The 7,905-nt window shown below is 39.2% G+C and overlaps 1 non-coding gene across 1 annotated transcript; it reads right to left on the minus strand.

Moving 5' to 3' along the window:
• Window positions 1-5,635: 5,635 nt before the first annotated feature.
• On the minus strand, window positions 5,636-5,742 carry LOC133793043 (small nucleolar RNA R71). The gene has a single exon (XR_009874506.1). It is a non-coding gene; the product is annotated as a small nucleolar RNA R71 (small nucleolar RNA).
• Between the last annotated feature and the right edge of the window lie 2,163 nt (window positions 5,743-7,905).

A 7,905-nucleotide genomic window follows, 5' to 3' on the forward strand; every position in this document is an offset into this window, starting at 1 on the left:
CTATAGGTTGCCTCCGGATACTAGCTGTTATTGGAGGAAATTATGCAAACTGAGAGGCAAATTCAGTTGTGTTGATATCAAGGCTGCTGGTGTAACTGGGAAATTTCACTCCTCTATCCTATACAATAGTACTCTGAGCCAACAACAGGTTGGCTACTACAAAGCAGTTTGGTGTAGATTATCTTTGCCTAAGCACAGGTTCCTGTTATGGCAGGTAGTTAATGCTCAGCTACTTACTTGTGATAACATGCTTCGGTTCAGAATGCCTCTTGACTCTCTGATGTGCTCGGTTTGTGGTAGTTTTGATGAAAGTCATTCCCATCTGTTCTTTGAATGTACTCTGTCAAAACAGGTGTTGGATCAAATTTTCAAATGGATGGCATTCAGAGCATGGCCTTATGAGTTTGATAGCTGGAGGTCCTGGCTCTCTAGCAGAAATAATGGCTTCCTTTTTCATTTAACTAACATGATATTAGCAGCTGTAGTATATAGCATCTGGAGGAATCACAATGGTTGTATTTTTGACAATTTCTCCAGGTCTGCTACCAGTATAGCTTCTGAAGTAAAATTATTAATTCAACATCGGCTCTACATTGTTAGTAAGAAAAAGCTATCTTCCCAGGAGCAAAGAATTTTATCACAAATTACTATGTAAATTTTGGTTGAGCTGGTCTGTTGTTTTCCTGAATTTGTTTGAGTTTAGAGTGTTCTGTTAGTTTAGGTGAGGCTTGCTGTTCTTAGCCTCCGGTTGTTTAGCCTGGATATTATATTCATTTGCTTGTTTGATTAATGAAGTAAATCCCTTCTTCTTGATCAAAAAAAAAAATTGTGGTATTTTTGCATAAATTCATAGAATTGCTCATATAGTAACATGATTAGGCCCATCCAATTATAACATGTCTGTTTGCACTATATGTGGTATTTTTGCAATTGGCCTTAGATGCATATAGTGGCCCATATGTTTGTTAGATATATGGTATTTTGCCAAATAAAATATTCATAAAATGATAGGTTTTATTTGGGCCCATTAGAAAATGTAAAGTTTAAATTCCTCTCTTGTGGGTGATTCCACTTGTGAAGGCCAATTTGCTTTGCATAACTATAGTGGGCCTAATCAATTAATAACAATTAATAAAACGAATGTTTAAATTCCTGTCTTTTGGACCTTGTATGGAAGATAGGGGGCCTTTGTAGTGGGAACGACATATACTGGACCCAGCCCTCCTACATACAAGCCCAATTGTTAAGGCTCATTTACCTGAGTTGGACTTAATTGTATAGGTTCATTATATTAGTTAAACCTAAATATTGATTAGCAACAAATTAATTCTAAATTAATTGAATTTTTTTCAATGTGACACTTTAGAATTAATAAGAAATTATAGGACTTTGGTTTTAAAAAATTTAATCTGTTTAATTTTTTTTGGGAAAACCATAGTCATTAATTTTCTAAAAATAAATAATAAAAATACTATTTTTAATTTTATAATGAGCTTATTTTAAGAATTTTATTCGATCTCCATCGTTGGTTTAACATAGTCAATAGCTTAATGGGGCCTCGAGGCGCTTTGATTCGTCCCCCTACGGAAGGTGTTCATTAGTTATTTTGACAATGTTAGATTTCGAAAGATAGATAATTATAGGTCAAATTCTATTAGACTCACCCCTACGGTGACTACTAGGACTAAATATATGATTATTGAAACCGTGGGTCTAGCTCATAAAATAAGAGATTTTGTTTTCTTATTTTGATCGAATAGTAGGTTGTTAATAGTGGTGTCCATTATTAAATGAGTTTACAACTCTATTTAACTAGAGGTATTTTTGACTCTCGCCAACCAGGACAAGAATGTCATAGATTAGTTAAAAACCTAAAGAAATAGAGATATGATTGTTTTTGGTATTTTTTCTCATATCTTACATATTTTTGGTATATGTTGTGCCATTTCTTGAAATTTGTGTGAATAGAAGTTTTATTGAGCAAATGTGATTGATTTCTATTTTATTGGTAATTTGTAGTTTTGAGTTATGGCTGTGTCTACTCCCATCCTTTCTCAACTTTCGATGGAGAAACTCACTGGAGAAAACTTCCTTAAATGGAAGCAAAACATCAACATTGTGTTGATAGGTGACAACTCCAAGTTCGTCATGACTAAGGAATCCCCGGAAGTTCCAGCTGAAGGAGCTACCAAGTCTGTGACGGACAAGTATGAGCGTTGGCACGCGGCTAACAACAAGGCGCGGTACTACATGTTGACTAGTATGGTCAACACTCTCAAGACAAAGATGGAGAATGTCGAGACAACCTACGAAATCATGGATCAGCTCCAAGACATGTTTGGTGCCAAGTCAGCGCAAACTTGTTTTGAGGCCACCAAGAAATATGCCAATGCTCGAATGGCACCTTCTCAACATGTTCGTGATCACCTGATCAAGATGACAAACTACTTTCAGGAAGTTGAACTGCATGGAGCCATAATAGATAAGGAAACTCAAGTTGGCTTAATCCTCAACAGTCTTTCTCCAGCTTTCCTTCTATTCACCACCAACTATGTGTTGAATAAACTCAACTATGGTCTGACGCAGCTCATGAATGAGCTTCAGACTTTTGAGTCTATCATGGGTGGATCTAGTAAGGGAGGAGAAAAGAAGACAACTACTACTACTACTGCTGATCCAGCTAAGGCTGAAGCTAACCAAGCTTCATCTTCAAAAGCTGGAAACAAGAGGAAAGGTGGGCAAAACAACAACCCCAAGCCTTCAAAGGCGAGTGCACAACCAAGTGCACAGACGCCTAAGGGGAAAAACAAGAAAGGTAAAAGTAAATGTTTTCACTGCAAAGAGAAGGGGCATTGGAAACAAGATTGCCCCAAGTTTCTAGCAGATAAAAACAAAGGTAATGATTATAGTTCGTTTATCTTGGAAACGTGTGTTTTAGAGAATGATAACTCTGTTTGGATTATTGATTCTGGATCTACTAACTATGTTTGTAACTCTTTACAACTTCTTGAATCGTGGGAGGAAGTGAACGAAGGCGGCTTAAAGCTTAGAGTTGGGAACGGAGCATTCGTTGCGGTCCAAGCTAGAGAAAGAGCTTGTCTGAAGTTCGAAAATAAATTTTTAATTTTAAAAGATGTATTTTTTATTCTAGATTTTAGTAGAAATTTAATTTTAGTTTCCATGTTGCAATTAGCACGATTTGTTATGACTTTCACAAGTTTTAATATATCTATTTCTTTCAATGGATCACAATTGTGTATTGCATGTTTGGAAAACGGGCTTTATATTTTGTGACCTAACGAACCCCTCGCTCTTAATAATGATTTATTCAAAGTAGCTAAACCTAGGACCAATAAACGTCAAAAGACCGATAACAATAATATGACGTATTTATGGCACTTGAGACTAGGTCACATTGGCTATGATAGGATTCAAAGACTTACAAAGGATGGACCATTGAGGGAACTCACCTTAGGTGAATTACCTGTCTGTGAATCTTGTCTAGAAGGCAAACTGACCAAGCGTCCATTCTCTGCAAAGGGTGATAGGGCCAAAGAACCACTTGGTCTTGTGCATTTAGATGTTTGTGGACTGATAAACGAGTTTTAGGCTCGTTTATGGTTCTAGTTTTTAGGTTATTTTTCTTTAGTTAGGATTGTTTTATTTCGGATTTATGGTCGTTTGTTCTTGTTTCAGGGTAATTGACGTTAAGTGTTGCAAATATTGAAAAGGAGCGAAAATGGAATGAAATCGAGACGGATTAGTGACTTTTGGGTGTTTCTGTAAGTAGCGCTACAGCGCTACCTTGGGAGCGCCGTAGCGCTAGGAAGAATTCTTGAAGAGCTTCAGCACTGACTTAAGCGCTACAGCGCTACAACATCAGCGCTACAGCGCTGGGAAGCAGTTTTCAGGAAGATAGTTCCTGACTTTAGCGCTATATCGCTACCAAAAGAGCGCTACAGCGCTGGTGCCTAGTTTTTTCCCCGTTTTGTTTCTGAGTTTAGCGCTACAGCGCTACGATGTTAGCGCTATAGCGCTGGGGTCGCGATTTCTGGCATAATTGGTTATTTTTTATGGGCAATTCAGTCTTTTCGGGAGGAAATTTTCAGTAGGGTTTTTTGGGAGTCATATAGGCGACTGAGAGAGGCTAATAGGAGACGACGACGGCTGGAGTAAGAACACCATATTGGAGGATTCGTCCCTGAGTTTTCATCATCTTTTTCTGTCAATTTTCATGTTTGTAATTGAATTATCTTATTGCTAGAATGAATATCATAGGCTAAATTTTCTTTTAGGGCTTTTATGTGAATCTTTTGGAAACCCTTGTTATGGTTTAATGCAAAATTGATATTCTTCTTCATCTCTTTCAATTCCTTGCAATCTATGTTAATTGTGCGATTATTGATTGATCACCTCTAATTGCTATTTTATGAATCAAATTGAAATCTGAAAAGTGAAATTTGATATGCTTTGATTGTTTGGATGCAAATTTAATTTAGAACGAAAGTATCTAGGTTATTTGCTTATTTTCTGAGTTGCGTGGCTAATGCCCTCTACATGATTCAACTTACCATAGAAATATAGGAAGTTGTCATTTAGATTGAATTTCATAAGTCTTGACCAGATTATGAATTGTTGTTGCAACTTATTTTTGAATAGAGAGAAGGAGATATAGATGCTTGCATTAGGAAATAACAGGGTGGAAAAATAGAGGATCATAATTGTCCTAATTGTGTTTTCTTTGTTAATTTGTTTAATTCTTCACTGCGCTTTGTTAGTATTTTTCTTAGTTTAAAATCTCTGATAATTGCTTAATCAAATAGAATTAAGGGATTAATTGATTGGTAATTGATAGATCAGTCCTTGAGGACGATATTCGGTTTTTACCATTTTTATTACGAGTTGCGACTGTGTGCACTTGCATAGCTTTAAATTTCGCAACAAGTTTTTGGTGCCGTTGCCGGGGACTGAAAATTATCAATATCAGTCTAATTAATTTTTATTCTAATTTGATTTTTATTTCTCTCGTTTCTAATCTGTTTAGTTGCTTAATTTGTCTATCTCAGGTGAATTTTGGTATATGCGTGGCAGGAAAGGAAAAGCCACACTTGTTCCTCTGAATCCCGAGATCGAAAAGTCTTGCAATCAAATCAGAAAGAATAAGAGAGAGACCCAGAATTCTGTGAAGATGGCACAGAATGATGGGGATGGCAGGAATGGTATAAATCCAGGAGTTGTCCAAGGGGTTCAGGCTCAGACCAACGCTGAGAGGAGTCTGAGAGATTATGTGCTACCCACTCTGACGGGAGTACAAAATAGTATACGCCCACCAGCTGTAGAGGCCAACAACTTCGAAATCAAGCCTGCTATTTTACAAATGGTGCAGTCCTCTGTGCAATTCAATGGGTTGCCCTCTGAAGATCCTCACACCCATTTGTCCAACTTCCTGGAGTTGTGTGGAACCTTCAAATATAATGGGGTGAGTGATGACGCAATCAAGCTTAGGCTCTTCCCATTTTCTCTAAGGGACAGAGCTAAGAGTTGGCTGAATTCTCTGCAGCCAAACTCCATTGTCACTTGGCAAGATCTGGCTCAGAAATTTTTATCCAAATTTTTCCCTCCGTCAAAGGCTGCTAAACTGAGGGGAGAGATAAATAACTTTTGCCAGAATGACGGGGAGTCACTGTATGAAGCTTGGGAACGGTTTAAGGAACTCCTGAGAAGATGTCCTCATCATGGCATTGAACAGTGGATGCTAGTACAGAATTTCTACAATGGTTTATGTCCAACAACCAGAACTATTATAGATGCTGCAGCAGGTGGTACTTTTATGAGCAAGAGTGCAGCTGGTGCTTATGAGCTGCTGGAGGACATGGCTACAAACAACCATCAGTGGTCAGAGGAAAGATCATCAGGAGTTAGAAAGGTAGCTGGGGTGCATGAGCTAGATGCGATTACTGCTTTAACAGCGCAAGTAGCCTCTTTGACCAAGCAGTTGCAACAGAGTAGTATGTCTGCTAATGCGGTTCAGATGGCAGTGAGGTGTGAAATGTGTGGTGGTGCTCATTCTTTCGATCAGTGCCCTATCTGTAATAATAACACCCCAATGGATCACGCCCAAGTTCAAGCGATGGGAAATTTTCAGAGGCCACTCAATAACCCATTCTCCAACAACTACAATCCAGGGTGGCGAAATCATCCAAATTTTTCGTGGAAGAATAATCAAGGCCAACAACCTCCGTTTCAGGGCCAATTTCAGAATAACATGTCTCAGCCACCTATGAATCAAGCTTCGTCATCACTGCAGCCTAGGCCTCAACAACCAATGCCTCAACCTGAGAGACCTAATGAACTGCAAGCTGCCCTGTTGACTCTTACTAATACACAAACTCAATTCATGACTGAGACCAGATCCTCCATTAGAAACCTTGAGACACAGGTTGGGCAGTTGGCCAATATGCTCAATAACAGACCTCAGGGAAACTTGCCTAGTAATACTGAAGTAAACCCCAAGGAGCAAGTTCAGGCAATTACTCTGAGGAGTGGAAAGCAAACAGAGCAGCCTAGACCTCCACATGCAGTAGTTCAGAAAAAATAGATGGGTGCACAGTCTGATTCAGAAAGGGTTACTGAAGACCATCAGAAGTCAGATCAGAGTCCCCCAGTTGTCATTGAGCAGCCAGTTAGAGTTCCATACCCTCAGAGGCTTAGAAAGACTACCCTTGATAAACAGTTTTCTAAGTTTCTTGAGGTGTTTAAAAAGCTGCACATAAACATTCCTTTTGCGGAGGCCTTGGAGCAGATGCCCAGTTATGTTAAGTTCATGAAGGAGATTCTGTCAAAGAAAAGGAGAATGGAGGACTATGAGACTGTAGCACTCACTGAAGAGTGCAGCGCTATTTTACAACGGAAGTTACCCCAAAAGCTGAGAGATCCGGGGAGTTTCACCATACCTTGCACCATTGGCGAGTTTGAATGTAAGCACGCCTTATGTGATCTGGGGGCAAGTATCAATCTGATGCCCTTATCTGTGTTTAAAAGACTTGGTTTGGGGGAGGCAAAACCAACAACTGTCACTTTACAGCTCGCAGACCGATCGTTAACACATCCACGAGGTATTATTGAGGATGTTCTTGTGAAAGTGGATAAGTTCATATTTCCCGCTGACTTTATTGTTCTGGACATGGAGGAGGACACAGATGTCCCTATTATTCTTGGTAGGCCATTTCTAGCCACAGGCCAAGCTCTTATTGATGTTCAAAAAGGAGAGCTTAAGCTTAGAGTTCAAGGAGATGAAGTGGTCTTTAATGTCTTCAAGTCTATGAAGTATCCGATGGCTAGTGACAGTTGCTTTAGTGTGGATGTGATAGAAAAGGTAGTCTCCAAGAGAAGGATGAGCAGTAATGCCTTAGAGGCAGTATTATTGGGTGATGAAGGCGATGATGATGAGGACGCTGAGATCAGAGAATGTGTCAACTGGATAAATTCTTTCTTACCATATTGGAAAAAGTTCCAAGAATTAGCGGATGCGACTGAAAAACCGCTAACCTCCATTCAGCAGCCACCACTGTTGGAATTAAAGGTTCTCCCAGATCACTTGCAATATGCTTATTTGGGAGAGAATGAAACCTTACCGGTCATTGTGTCAGCTGACCTGTCAAAGGTAGAATTGGAGAAACTGTTGAGGGTTTTAAGGGAGCATAAATTGGCCATTGGGTGGACCTTGGCAGATATTAGAGGAATAAGCCCAGCGACAGTGATGCATAAAATTTTATTGGAGGAGAATAGCAAGCCATCCATAGAGGCCCAGAGAAGACTCAATCCAGCCATGAAGGATGTAGTATTGGACCAGATTCTTAAATGGTTGGATGTTGGGGTGATCTACCCAATTTCTGATAGTACATG

The sequence above is a fragment of the Humulus lupulus genome, chromosome 7 (assembly GCF_963169125.1).
Source record: "Humulus lupulus chromosome 7, drHumLupu1.1, whole genome shotgun sequence".
NCBI classification, from domain to species: domain Eukaryota; kingdom Viridiplantae; phylum Streptophyta; class Magnoliopsida; order Rosales; family Cannabaceae; genus Humulus; species Humulus lupulus.